At 38.5% G+C, this 15,286-nt stretch overlaps 1 non-coding gene across 1 annotated transcript; it reads left to right on the forward strand.

Annotated features, from left to right (window-relative positions):
- The first annotated feature begins 6,557 nt into the window (after positions 1-6,557).
- Positions 6,558-6,629, forward strand: TRNAH-GUG (transfer RNA histidin (anticodon GUG)). Its single transcript has one exon. It is a non-coding gene; the product is annotated as a tRNA-His (tRNA).
- Positions 6,630-15,286: the final 8,657 nt, after the last annotated feature.

Here is a 15,286-nt window from a genome sequence, read left to right on the forward strand (position 1 = left end):
TCATGGTGAAAGAAATATAAAACATTTCTGCTTATAATAAGAAAAAGATTAATGAGATAGATATATACCCTCAAGTCTTGGGGGAGCCATGTGGTGCTCATCAGCACTGATAGTGTGCTGAAAATCTGACTAGCTAAGATTTACAACTGCTTATAGCTGAAGATGCATAGCCCTGTGGCTCTGCCCCTTCCCTTGTGGAAATGTGGGGTAATTTGCTCTGCCAGAGAGGTGTATGGAAAATAATGCTCACCCTCATTTTATTATGAGGCTGCAGATAAGTGCCATTAATGATCCCAGAGCTTTTGCAGCTGAAGGCATGATGTTCCAGACTGACAGAAAGGTATTGGCTGTACCAGTTCTGGTCTTACAGAAAGGCTAATGTTTTATCTCCTTCATAATTTTTTTGAGTGCTTCAAGAAAGAACTCACAGTAAACAGAGACTGATCAAATACCTGCTTTGTTACTGCATGTTTAGTTGAAAACTCTTAGGAAGACATGCTCAGTCTAAGGGCCATTATCATGAATAGGTCATATAACTTATGAGACTTTAGCTCAGTTTTGTTGGTTTGACTGCCTTGCTTATTACTAGCTCCTTGTAAGGAATTTCATTTATCCTTTGATGCCTGCAAGTGTCTGAGCTGAATATGGACGTGATTTATCTCTTAGCTTCTCTCTGGGTGCTTTCTCCAGACTTGCCTATCTTGCAAGAGTACATGCACAGAGAATGCTGCTATGTAAAGCAGCATTCTAAAACCACTGAGAATAAGTTAAAATGCAGCATTGTGAAAAGGACTGGCAAATCCTAACTTGGAAAGGCATATTCCCTTTTTCTTTACCAGAAGAGAGAGCTTGGTGCTGAACGAACTATAAAACTGCCTTACAGTCATCCTCCCCATTGTATGGTTTGCAACTGTTTGGATACACATGACAGTCTGCTGGCTTTAGATCAAAGTGCTTTGTTGTATTACAATAAAGAAAAAAATCAAAATTTTAGGAACACTTCATATACAAAAACCTTTCCTTGGATATACCTCAACTAATTTTCTAACAACCCATGTTAAATGGGAAGTTGTGCTTATGTCCTGCTAGAGTCTAAAAGAACATGTGTCTGACAACACCCTGAGACCTTTCCTATTCTCAGTCTATGTTTGGAGGTACAGGGAAATTTTTCTCCCCTCCCAGGACATCAGCTCTTCATCCTTGAGGACAGGTTACTGATTCAGTACCAAAATTAGGGAGAGATCAGTACTAGTTCATGCTACACCTCAGGCAAGCCACAATGCACATTTTGATAATCCAAGTTGATTTACATGTTTTCCTTGAATAGCATGCAAAAATTTTAAAGAGCAAGAATTACTTAAGAAAAAAAATCCCACCTATAAGGATCTTCAACTTTAGGAATACAATCTACATGAATATTCAGTAACATAGAGAATTTTGCAAGAGGATAAAAGTTACAAAATGAAGGAATGGCAGATGACACATTCACTTGTACCAGAAAAAGGCAGAATGAAATGCCAGGGCAGGTTTGGACTGCAGGAACACTGGACAAACAGGGTAGGAAATTTCACTTACAATATAGACTTTGGAAGTTTGCTGTTCATGAACAGAAGAGCACCTTCTTTTTAGAAAGCTGACCTGAGCACTCTGCTGGCTGTAGCTTGTGCAAAGTGGGGTGATTGGAAGCTGACTACAATTTTCTCATCATTGACACAGGAGTTGTGCTGCAAGGCTTATTTCACAACTATGCTTGGAACTAAGTAATGCTGATAATATGACATTTTGTTACTTTGATAGTTTTAGCCATGTCACTTGCTCCCTTTATGCCATAAATGTCTATGTTTAAATATACATGGTTGCAGAAGTAGCCAAAGTGACTTTGAGACTATTCTGTTTCTGTAAGCAGATGGAGCTCTGGTGGAAGAATGCTTGAATCATTTTATTCACTCTAGGCCTCTGGCTACCAAAAAGAAACTTGAAAGCTGCAGGAAGAGAAAAGAACAACAGAAAAGAAAAGCAAAATCATTGAAAAGGGAAGAAATTTTCTTACAAAAATAAAGTTACATGATGTTGGCTAAGGAAAAATAATAGACATTTCCATCATTATTTTGACTTTTTTGACTGATTGTGCGAGTGAACAGTGCGAAAGACAAGTATTGTACAATGAATATATTTGAATTTTAAGAAAAAGAGAGATCCCAAGATGACTCTTCTGTACTGGGACTCTTAGTCCTAGTACAGACAAAAAGCATAGTTGCCCTACTACTAGAAATAAATTTAGTAGAAGAAAAGAGAAGACTACTTGCTGATAGCAGAGTTGTCTAATGAATTGCCAAAAAGTCTTTTCAGCTCAGGCTTTAGTTCTAATGGGCAGTAATTGTATTTTCCATCTATACACAGACTAAAGTGATGTTCTGTGCAGAATATGCCTAAGAAAGTCCTGTAGACAAATGGCAAACACATACACAACACAGGAAACTCTTCTACACTCCTATATAGTCTGGTTATAGTAACTCTGAGCTGCCTGCATGTACTCAGTCTCTCTGTCCTAGGCTCAGCAAAATTACAGCCCTTGAAGCAGAAAGAGTAGGCTCATCCTCCCCTGGAGATATGGCTGTCATTCTCTCACCCTCCCTGTACACCCTTGGGTGGCTTCAATGCCCATGTTTTACTGGGGGGTGAAAGCTGGACTCCGCTGAAAGCTGCCTGCAAGGCAGGAGGTGCAGTATTGTTCAGGGGCATGTTGTGCTCATGCAGTACAAAGGGCTCTTCGTGGCTCACACAGACCTGTTCCTTGCGTGTCAAAGAACGGGAGCATACCCTGCCCTCGGGAAGCTGGCCCAGCCCATATGGCTGGCATGTCCACATGGAATGCTGGTGGTGAAAGTGCTGAAGCAAAGCCAGTCAGCAATCATTTGAGAAGAAGCTGCTTGAATGCCATGTATGCTTGTAGCAATGAGACAAACTCCCATGTGCCATGCAACTGAAATACTGCCAACCAAAACTACCTATTTACAGAACAGTATGACTTTAGACTCTTCAAATTATGTCTTCCATCCAAAGGAGTAGAGGAGACCTCCAGATGTTAGCCTGAATTGTTTACAATACTTAAATATAATTTTATCTCCCCCCTACTTTCACGTTCATTAAAAAAATACAATCAGTGAGGATAGGAAATGTAAACATCAAGTAACTTTGCAATGAAAACTATCAAGTGTCTTCTAGAGAAGGCATTCACCTTCTCCCCACAGAGGCACCGGATATGTCCATCTAGACAATGCCAGCACTGCATCAATTCTTCCAAGCAGCATCTCTGATTGCGCCTTTTACAAATGCTAAACTTTCACAGAAGGTCCTTATTATTGCTGCCTCAAAAAATTTAAATCCTTTATGTTTTTTAATGATGAAGAGCCTTAAGCAAAATTTTTTTAGCCTGTAATAAGTTCTGTTCTAGTTTTTACTGCAACAAATCATTTATGCACATGTGTGTGGGGATGGGATTTCTTGCTTGAAGGCATCCATGAACAAAATAGCAAGCACAGAAATGCCTGTAGAATTCTAGTACTAAAAAGCAGTACTAAAAGAGACTTTTTTACTTGTATAGCCCAAAATGTCTTGATATGAAAACTGCCTACTGTAAAATGGCAATAACATTTAAAAAATACATATTCAGTGTCCTGTTGCAAACTGTGACAATTTAAACAAGTAGTCTAAAAAAGAGTATTAAGCCAAGTTTGGGCTTTGACCTAGTACTCGAGTCCATTCTATCCTGTGGTCAGAACAAACATTTGAACTGCATAAAGTTACTCTGAGAGTTATGGAAATTGAGATTTGTTACTCGAAATTAAATAGAGCTTGTCTCTGATTTTTAAGTTTAGAAGAAATACAGCCTTTCTGGTAGACACCGGCACAAAACAGGCTGAGAAACCCAGATATGTAGTAATAAGCAGAGGAGAGACCCGAACAGCTTATCTTGTTTCCTCTGTGTATGTTTTGGGCTACTTGGGTCTCTGTGTGGCAGGGCTATGTCTGTCCCAAGTTTTCTGTCAAGTCTTGGACATGTAATTCACTGCAAAAGTAAAAAAGCCAAAAAATTCCATGGCCTGATGCTGGGGGCTCAACTGGAACACAAATTAGAAGTCTGGAGCCTAGTCCTATTAAGTATTTGCCTGCGTTAAAAGTAAATGACAGCAGAGATTCATCTTACATTAATTAATAATCTGACAAGTAGAGACTTTTACTTGGAAATGAGAGAGATCTATATGCTATTTGTATATATTTCAAATTCTCCTTCTTTCAGACACGCCCAAGTAAGTACTTGTTGGCTGTTGGGGAGGAGTCTTCTTGGTGTATCTTCAGATTACTTTTTTTTTGCTTTTGACCAGAGAGCCAATCACGAATAAGGGAAATGTTCTGTCCAAAACTGACAAGTTAACTGAAAAAGTAGTTGTTTTGAGAGATTATATTTTCAGTTACATTGGTAATAATTTCACAGCTCTCTTCTAAGCCTAAGGTAAAAAGGCTGAACCCAGGGGCAGAGAATTGCATAACTAAGCAAATACTTCATGTGCACTAACATTCTTTCAGGGAAAAATGGGAACAGTAATAACATTTTACTAATAGAAATTGTAAAAAATATTAATGAATGCCAAAAAATCTGAGATGTGTAGAGATTAAATGAAAAATAGTAGCAGTGTAGAACAAGTAATGAAATTATAATTAGTTACCCAGTGGTTGCAGCTTGTTTTGTCATCTCAAAAATTTGTGTACTGATCTTACAGGTTTATGAATGTAATTGTTATATCACATTCTCAGTCATAGATAGATCTGAAATAAAAAAATTGTACATCAAACAGCTCCAGCTTTACAAAAAATACATTAGATGACTGTAAACTTCATACAACGAGATGAAACTAGAAGTGGGTTGTTTTGTAGTTGTTTCTCTGACACTCGGATTTAAAAAAATCACATGATATTTTTTGAGGGGAATCTAGCAGACCAATTTCACTACTGCAAAACTGAAGCACACCTATGACTGTGATGGGAGGCAACACTATAGTGGATCAAAGCATGTTCCAGAGTTTACAAAAAGCCTGTCTCATCACAGCTACAAGTATTTAAACCACATTTAAAATCTCCATAATCTCTTGATTATCATGTTATAAAGCACCTCAAGGAGTCCTGCAGTAATTTTAACTTAATGCCCTTGCTTTGAAGTGGGATGCCATGGACAAAGACCTATATCTATAATGTTTACTTGACTTCTGTCTTTAGGAGAAATCTGTATGCTCTGAGGCACTTACCCAAAAACTAAGTTGTTGGTTACTTCAAGAAAAGTAACCAGTAATAACAAGATCTAAAATTAGGAAACCTAAAGTTATTTAAAGCCATACATATGGAAATGCAATAAACATTCTGATAGCTCTGCCTTCACAGGCCTATAATAACAAGACACTTCAGAGAAGATACTACTGAATACTTTTTTTTTTTCTAGGTTTGTTCACCTCCATGATGTTGAGCAATGCCATTTTCCTATTCTGTGGAAGGGTGTGCTGACTCCTTAGTGCAAAATGCTATTCTGGTCACATTATGCCATTGAGGAAGGCTGTACGGTGAAGTACAGCAGTCCAAACCACCATTAGAGCACCCTTTTGCTCCAAGTGCCCCCACCAACCACCAGAAAGAAATGCTTTCTCCTTCCCTCCTGCAGCTCCAGTGGCAAGGTGGGCCTCCATGTGAGTGCAAGAGGTATCAGAGTTTTACCCTGAGATGGAGGCAGTGAGAGTCTCTGCTCCTCAGGCAGAGCAGAGCCCATTTAGTAAATTTGCATTTTAAACTCCCAGCCTTATGCTTCTTTTGCACAGTCTACTTATGAATTATCCCACTGTGCAGACATTCATCCAGAGTAAATCCACATCTCAGCATGCTGAAGACATGATGAAGACATGTTATTGGTCTTGCATATTACAGTCTAGTAAGTTTTTTGGTATGTCTCTCTCCTTCTTCAGACATTCAGTGGGACATGTACCACTGCAGTGGTGGTGCTGCTATACTCTCCAAGGCAATTAAGCAACAACATTTTGTATTAAAACAATTAATATAACTGGAGAGGGTGAGCATGCAAAAACAGCCTGTGTTTTCTGAACAGGACTTGAGTACCCTGGAGTTTGCTCATTTTTCTTTTTCCTCATTATAATCTTTCTGTATATTGTGTAGCTTGATTTCTGGTACAGCTTTCATTTGAAAGAACAATTGTTTTACTATTCTGCCACATAAAATAGGAAAAAATATCTCTGAAAAGATTTTTAAGGGACAGGGAAAAGTATACTACAACAATCCAAATCCGTTTTTTTAGGCAATTCTGATAAACATGGATGATTACAAGTAAGGTAGAATAAGCCTGGAAGCAATTTCGAGATGATAATTGTAAGAATGTTTAGACCAAGCTGCTGCTAGCTAACACTCATTGTAAACTGCAGGTGGCACCATTTATACAACATTTTAAAGAGCAGCAGCAAAAAAGCGTTCTCCTGCTAATTTGAGCTTTCTGATGGCTTGCCGTGATCGTATAGTGGTTAGTACTCTGCGTTGTGGCCGCAGCAACCTCGGTTCAAATCCGAGTCACGGCAAGGGATGGCCTTTCTTTTGAGGAAAGGTAATTACAGATTGCATACCAAATGTAATCCATTAGTGATGTCTAAGACTAAGATGAGAAAACAAAGAGAAGCTCTGTAACTTTTACAAGAATGTTTCTCTAAAAGAGTACTTAGCATAAGTAAGTATTAATTCAGAAATCCTGGTGCCAAGTGGGATTTTTCAAAATTTAAATTATGGATAGTGTGAAAAATGCAGTCTCATAGTGGTCGTGGAATTTTTACTCCTTACAGCTACTTAATGTCTGGACTGAACCATGAAGCCTCTTCGGTTTTGATCTTTCCTGGCTTCTCATTCTAATAAAACAATCAGCCTGAATTGCTTGGAAATATGACAGTGCTTCTTACCTAGGCCTGGACTGCTGCCAGCAGAAGGTCTTTGCTGGTGACAGACAAGAGGAACCATCACTTGTCTGTTGATTCTCTTTGTTGTTATAGTAGGAACACTGTGTGATTTCACTGTCCTCTTTCACTGAATAATATGAGTGCAGATTCTCAGTATGAAGACTTCTAAAATTACCATTTTGATTTAGTAAATTGGTTATGGTACCTAACAGCTGTTTGTGCAATAAACAAACAAACAAACAAAATTACATAATTAGTAATAACTACACTAATAAAACATCATTGTTACAATTTGATGAAGAATTTATAAGCTACTGAATAGTTTCTGGTAGTTGGTCCTTTAATTTGATATGGAGTCAATTCTGCTTTTCTCTCATTGCTGCATCTGACAGGACATCACTCCTTTACAATGGATAACATCTCCAAAAAGCCCAGATAGATTCAAGCTTCCTGCAGTAGGCCAACTGCTTCAGAGTAAATGATAGGTGCCTTTCTCTCTCCTCAAGGGAGCAGGAAAATTCTTTATCATCCTTCTGAGTGAGTAAGGAAAACAAATAGTTTTTAGCACTGGAGTCAGAAAAAATCAAAGCCCTACATGCCTGGAAACCTGGGAGGGCACACCACCTTTAGAGGCTGTGGGCTTAGATGTCCTAGTTTTGGTGTAGTAGGCTAGTGACCCCTGGCATGTTAGGACATTCCTCAGGTTCATGAGAGCTCTTTCTTTTGTATTTTTCAAAATATTGTTGAGTATTCCTCTGATTTGCCTTAGATTTCCTGTCTAAATATCATTCAGCCTTTTAGGAGCATGTCAGAGCAATTAACTTATGAATTTTTGGTCTAATTGATGAGACAGATGTGACTGATTTCCCAAAAGAAAGAGATTTAGAAATATGCACTAGCATGAAAGAGACCAGGATGATCTCTTGTACTCTTTCCCTGCTGTAGTATTTTGGAAATGTCATCTGCTGTGTTAGATTTTATGAAATCCGGAAATAGCAAATTAGGTCATCACAGGTGCACATACTCTTTAAAGAATCCTAGTGAATTAAGTCCTGAAAAAGGAATTCAAAAATTACCACACCAAATATTTTGCTCTACTTATTCATCATCCTGAGTCTGCTAAAGCACTCAAAGATCACCTCTGCTTGACCTCAAGCTACCTGGAACTGTCTTCTCTATATCCAGTGTTCATCTGTGTCTAAATATTACCTTACTGTAATTATTGATGATTTTGAAGAATTTCATTAGGATAGTAGACAAATTCCAAGTGCCTTTTAAAAAAAAATTATGATGGCTTACTGGAAAACTCTTAGTAGTTATTCTGTTTTATTTATTTTATTTGTGATACCAAAATTTGTTTTGCTAGCTCAATGGTCAGACTATAAACTGAGACCAAGGATAGTGTAGGCAGATAATCAAACCTTTCTTACCACTTCCCCCTGCAGTTATTCTCCTCACAAGAAAAAGAAAATTAAAAGCCAAGTTCATTATGGAATATAAACATGCAAGTGCAGATGGCTCCCAGTGTTCTACTTCCTGAGAAAATATTTATCAATTTTCCCTTCTCATTAGGGAAAAATAAAATGAAAATTTGTGTGCAAAAGAGTTTCCAAGGATAACAGGACTTCAGAAACACAAAGAGATAATCTTGGAACTGATTTTGAATGGTGAATTGCACAAAGATTTGCATGTATGTTGCTGGAATATTCAGGTTGTCATGTCTAGCAGATAAGTCCACATAACACTTTCCCAGCTGAAAACCATGGTCTAAATAAAAATAATAGTAGTAGTAGTAATAATAATAATAATAATAATAATAATAATAATAATAATAATAATAATAATAATAACATGTTTACATAAATCTATTTCTGAAGCTTTGAATTTTTTTATTGTCTAAGAACAATTTGGGGGCCATAGAGAAGGGTTCACTTTGGCAGCCTTCTCTACCTTTAGGCAGCAAACTGAAAGCAAGCATGAAAAGAAAAGTAGTTTCAAAACAAGGCATGAGAAGAGAGTACATGCCTTCCTTTGCAGTTTTCACATGTCATTTCATGCTTGTTATTGTTCTCATGCAGGGCTCATTCTGCATAGAACATAAAATCTTTAGGACATGGAGGTGTCTATCTCCATATCCCCAGCATAACTCCTTTGCTTCCTGGCACTGAAACAAAAAGCTAGCATGATGTAATCATCAAGTTCTTGGGGAAAGATTACTTTCTTGTTATTGTTTCTTAACATTAGCTGTTGATTAGGGCTAAAACTGCTAAGGTTTTTAAGTTATAGAGAAAACCATCTAGTTTTTGAAAATGCAGCACTGAACAGAAAGTCTTGAAAAGCTTTTGAAACATTAATAGAGGCTAGTGTGGGTTTCTGTTATTCTTCATTTTTTCAGGAGTGCAAAGTTGGTTGTATCCTATCTAATATCCATATGGGGTGTTGAGCAGGATAGAAGTCAGTGGCCGTTTTAAATCTGCAGTCATCAAATCAAATTAATTCTGTTTTTTTCATTCTCTTTACAGGAGTGTAGCTCATATTAAAACTTTTTTAGTTCCCTTCTGAAATCCTTTCAAAGGGCTGTGGTCAAGTAGAGTCTTTGAAAGGAAATATGTGGTAAAAAGAACTTCTGAAAGCTTAAATACCTGGTTGTGCATTAGCAAAGAATTCCAGGAATTCACTTCACAGGTGGGATGATTTTACATCTGGAAATTCAGCTCTGAGTTTACATGCTATTATTGCAGAATGGGTAGTAATTGGGAAAAATTTGGCAGACAGAGAAATTCCTGAGCCTGATGTGTAAACAGAACTACATAAACAATATCTGATGTTGCAGTTCTGCTCTCGTAATCTGTCTTTTGTGTTTCTTGAAAAAACACATGTCCTAGTCAAGACTGCTTCTTATTCATAATGCTTTGGCAGTTGCAGCAGTGGAGAGAGCTGCACCAGAACACATGTGAGGACTATTGCTCAGTTTGTGAAGCTTTTGACTTATACCACTTTTGGTTAAGCTTTGACTCAAGTTTGAGTCCTACAATGTTTTGCACTACAACTCAAACTAGAGGCCTTGAGTAGGGCCTGGTTTTACTTCTTCATCAAAAGCTCAGCACAAGTCCAAACCCACCAAATGTCTCCAAAACTATCTAAGTAATGGTTTATATTTCATTTTTTAAAAATGTATTTCTCTATGTGTTTTCATCTTAAAATTCCAAGTACTCATTTTGCTATATTCTAAAATCTATATAGATGTGACCTTTTTGTTTAAAATCTCACAGAAACAAAATCAGCTCTTTCATTCAGATTCAAACACATCTGATAAATAACTCTTTTACAAAGCTTTATGAAATTAATTCTCGTGCTTAATGTTTTACAACTTTTTCCTCCACTCTTTTATACAGAAATGCTGTGTATCTTTTCTCTGCACCAAATACAACTCATCACACTTTGTGATACTCCTTCCAAAAGAATTCATTCTTCTCCACAAAAAAGCCTCAATCCAAAGGGATCTCAAAACATCGTGCTTTAAAAGACTTTAAGAGAGTATAGTTTTGATATTTTGTGATAATTGTGATAATTAAAAAGATTTCTTTTATAACATGGTCTGTTGTGTCAACACAATCAGCATCTCTGTGCTGCTGAGCCAGCATCTGTGTGCCTCTTGTACCTGAGAGCTGTGCATGAAGCCAGCAACAGAAACTCCTTCAATTTTTCTGGTAGGTTTTTTTTGTGAATTCCTGAATTCCAAGTTTAGATCTCGTGCTTCCAGGCTCCTCAAATAATGGGGTTTTTTTGCTGTTGTTTTTATTCTCTAATATGAGTAGCAAACCTCTTATTTTACTCTCCATAATTGTATCTAAACTATTGAGGAAAGTCTGGCATACTAGGATGTGCTTATTCTGGAATCTGCACTATTGCTATTATTCACCATGCATCTGAAGGCAAAAAGGTGTACTGACCTTTTTATTGGCACAGAAAAGTTTACCATATAGCTATGGTAAATGTTTTTATACATTTGTAGAACAACCATGAGGTATAAACTGGTATTTTACTGTTACACTTGAGAAAGCAGTCTGAATAATTTTGCTAAAGCAACAGTAAGAAAACTAGCATAGAATAGAAAATTCTCACTGGAAACATGTTTTGAAGGCTTCATTGTTGGGGTTTTTTTGCATAGGAACTAAGCTTGATTGAAAAATAATTGTAACAGGACTCTAGAAATCCTAATATAAGAAACATGAAGTCTTCCAGAAAGACAAAAGTATAATTTCTAGAAAGAGATTTGTGGTTGATTCACCAGCTTTGTTTCACCGTAAAGTCATTCGTAATTTTGTTTGCTGATTGATAGATTTAATGGAATTAAATATTCCCTCCAGGTCTTCAGAGTCATGTGAGCCCCTTTAAAAGCAATTCCTTTTCATTTTAGTCTCAAGATAGTCTTGCTTCCTTACTTAGGTCTGGACAAACACCTGAAGGAAGTTTGCCAAGAGTTGTGAATACTCTGGTTGACTGACTGATATTGACCTCAGAAGATATACACTATCTTCAGTAAGGAAAACTTGAGAATCTGCCTTCAACTGTTAGAAAAATAAATCTATTTGCCATAAATTACTATTTGTTTCTCCCTCCTTTTTTAACCTGTTTCTTCTTTTTACCTGTAGTCAGGCTGTGTGATTCAGTATGAAGAAATCATTTGGTCAAAATGAGCAGTTTTTACTTCAGTCATCAGGATGTGTAGCTATCTATGGATGAAATTCCAATTGGTTACATAATCTAAGTTTGTTAATAAATTTTTGAGCATATTCTATTAATAACAAATTAGAACTGTGTTGCTACATGATTCAGTGAGCATGCAAAGTGCCAACAGTAGGGCTTGGAAGTGTCTCTTGAAAATGTCTTCCCTTTTGCCTTTCAGCCAGCTTCCCTACCTCACCATTCCCACACTGGAAAACCAGTCCCCTAGCACCCCCACCCTAATAGACAGAAAGAGCCAGGAGGCAGTATGGACAGGAGGAATGAATGTTGCTTTGATAAACAGAGAATCTTATTACACCACTTTTCCGTCTTGTGGCAGAATCCTCTCAGTTGCATCATCCTCTCCCCCTACCACAAAAAGGACACTGAACTTCCAGCAGTGTCTTGCTTCTATTTTATCAAATTTATACCTAGATTTGATGTCTTCCATTTGCTGCCATTGACTCATCTCATAAGTGCATAATTCTTGGAGCAAAGATGCTATGAGGGCCTCACAGTAAAGAAATAAATTGCTTGTAATTTAATGCCTCCTTTGCTGCTCTTTCTGGAAAAACTCTTCCGGAATTTCCCTTTGTGGTGAGTAATCCCTGGGGACAGATCATAGAAATAAATTAATATTTGCTGGGAGAATGCAAGGCATTTGTTTAAAAACTGACAGTGTGAAATCAGAGAAAATATTGTCCCAGACAAAATTAGTACATCAACATCTGTGTGATTTTCTTGAAATCACACAAGACGAGACAAAAAGCTCACGGTGCAAAGGGTGCCTACAGCCTTGTAAGGTAGCAATGAGCCACACGAGCCTTTCTTTTGTGCAGCTCCTGCTTTCTCTGACCTGTTTTTTCAGTGCATCAGACGCTGCAGTGGTTTCAGCAGCGAGGCTTTGCGTGGTTGTGCGCTCCAGCCCCCCACGGGAGGACTCAATCAGCGGCGTGCCGTGGCTCGCCTTCCAGCCGAGCTTTCTGCGGCCGCAGCGCAGAGTGCCGACCACCGTGCGATCACGGCGGGCTACAGGGGGCATGTCCGAGGCTGCGTTTGCTGTCCCGCGGTGCAGAGCCGCGCAAGCATTGCCATCTAGCGTGGGCTGGCTAGAACATGCCGCCTGTGGCCATCCTCCCTCCCCGGGCCGGCCGCCGCTGCTGCCGCGCCCGCGGGCATCCCTCGGCTGGGATGGCGACACTGACACAACACCCGCCAAAACGCTATGGCCGCAGAAAAATATTCCGGCTCCTTTCGGCAACTGCAGTCTGTGGATGAAGTCTTCCATTGCCTTCTGCCTGGCCAATGCCTATCTTCAAACGTACAGTAATTTCGGTCTGTGAATTTTCTTTCTGTTTTCAGAAAGCAATGGGAGAAAACCTGGTGAAAGTACATTCAAAGTTACACAGTTATTTTAAAAGCTGTTGAAAAGGAAGCATGAAAACATATGTTCCTTTCCTGCTGTAAGGAACATAGTACCGGCCACTGGACTGTCACAGCAAGCTGGCACATTGCGACAAGTTTTGAATAGATGTGGCAGAAAAATCTAGTAAAATGACAAACATTGAAATCAGTGAGTCATTAAAGAAGGATTTCTGCTCAGGCTTGAGAGTTAAGGTTTCAAAACACAAGTGTTCTTAGTAGAGGTGTTCTAATAATTGTCTTATTAAAGATCTCATACCTCTCACTTTTTAATTCTGTGTCTCACAGTGATAACAAACAAAGATTGATAATACCAAGCATCTTCCCAATTTTGTTAATTAGTTAAAAAAGTGGAAGGAATTGGTGGATACACCAGATGGTTGTGTTGCCATCCCAAGGGATCTCATCAGGATGGAGAAATGGGCTGACGGGGACTCCTGGAAACTCAGCAAGTGGAAATGCCAAACCTGGCACCCAGGGACAAGCAACCCCATGCACCTGCACATACTGCAGGCTAACCAACAGAGTGCTCCCTGTCAGTATGACAGAAAATGGCCTGGGAATCCTGATGGACACCAAGCTAACCATGAGCCAGCAGTGTGCCCTTGTGGCAAAGAAGACCAAAAGCCACCCTGGCTGCATCAGGCAGAACATTACAACAACTCTTTCTCTGTCCTCAGCACTGGTGAGATACGCCTGGGTGGTGTGTCCAGTGCTGGGCTCTTGGGTAAAAGAGAGACATGAACATACTGGGGCAGGTCCACTGAAGAATCACTAAGATGATGAAGGGCCTGCAGCTTAAACAGTGGAACTGGGGCTTTTTAGATTCAAGAAGAGCAGGCTTGATGGAGGAATTTATCAATGTGCATCCATGTCTGATGGGAGGGTAAAGATGCTGGAGCCAGGCAGTGATATGCCTGGAGCTGTAGGTATGGAGCCAGCCAGAGTGTATGCAGTGAGAGGACAGAAGATGATGGGTAGAAATTGAAATAAAGGAAATTATTTTTAAATATAAGAAAAACTTCTTAGTGTGAGCGTACTTGGACACCAACTGCCCCGTGAGGTTGTGGAGGTGAATACCTTGTTGAGGTATTCAAACCTGACTCAATATGGTCTTAGGCCACACCCAAGATTTGGCCAACTCTGCTCAAGTCACCATGGTACTAGAGATTTCCAGAGAGGCCAGCCAGCCTCAGAGATTCTGATCCTTGGGAAAGGGAAAAAAAAAAACCAAAATAAGAGCAACTCAAGCCTCTTAACCAAAAACAAAATGGCAGTGCTTGAAAAAGATTTTTTAACATTTCTGTAATGTATATATGTACTTAACAGCACAGGCAATTGAGCAGAGGAAGTTCATGAGTGCCAAGAAATGGGATACTGAAAGCTTGACAATCTTCCCTCTCAAAATCCACAGTCTGTGTGAGCCAAAGAAGTAAGCAATGGCTGGAGACTGAGTATCTTAGTTGGTGCAAAACCTTCTTCTATGTTTTCAGAATTGATAAAGGCCTCATAACATGCATCTTGCCCAGCACATGTGTGTGCTATATTTTTCCCAGGAGTTAGAGGTACCCAGTGATGGATATGAATGTTTAAAGGTATAGATTAGCAAGATTTCCTGGAATTTTTCAGCTTCTTATTTTGCCAAAGTGAATGAATATACATTACATTGTTTCAGGCAAATTCCATGTGATTATTCAAAAAGAAGCTGGCTATCTAGCAGCCACAAATAAATAAAAATATGTCAGTTTATCACTGTATTCAGACCACACTCTTTTTTAAAATTTATTTATTTTTATTTTTTTAATATCTTCACTAAATGTTGTATGTGCACATACAACATACACCTCATATCTGGTTGTATGTGCTGGATTAATAATAGGAATATTCACAATTGTGTTGCAAATTAATTTTGTTTATCAGGTTTTATTCTGTCCCACTATTTGCAGTTCTGGATTTGATCCAAAAGTCTAAATTATTTTATCAATGTGGCACAAGGCCACATTTCTGCACCTAAACATGTATGCATAGATTTAATTGCAATTCTTAGTAAGACTCTGAGTTAAATGAGAGACTTTAACCTCTGTAATACTTGTGCATGGTCTAATGTAGATAAAATTCCTATCCACTTCATATTTAAG

This window comes from Molothrus aeneus, chromosome Z, assembly GCF_037042795.1.
Source record: "Molothrus aeneus isolate 106 chromosome Z, BPBGC_Maene_1.0, whole genome shotgun sequence".
Classification (NCBI taxonomy): Eukaryota; Metazoa; Chordata; class Aves; order Passeriformes; family Icteridae; genus Molothrus; species Molothrus aeneus.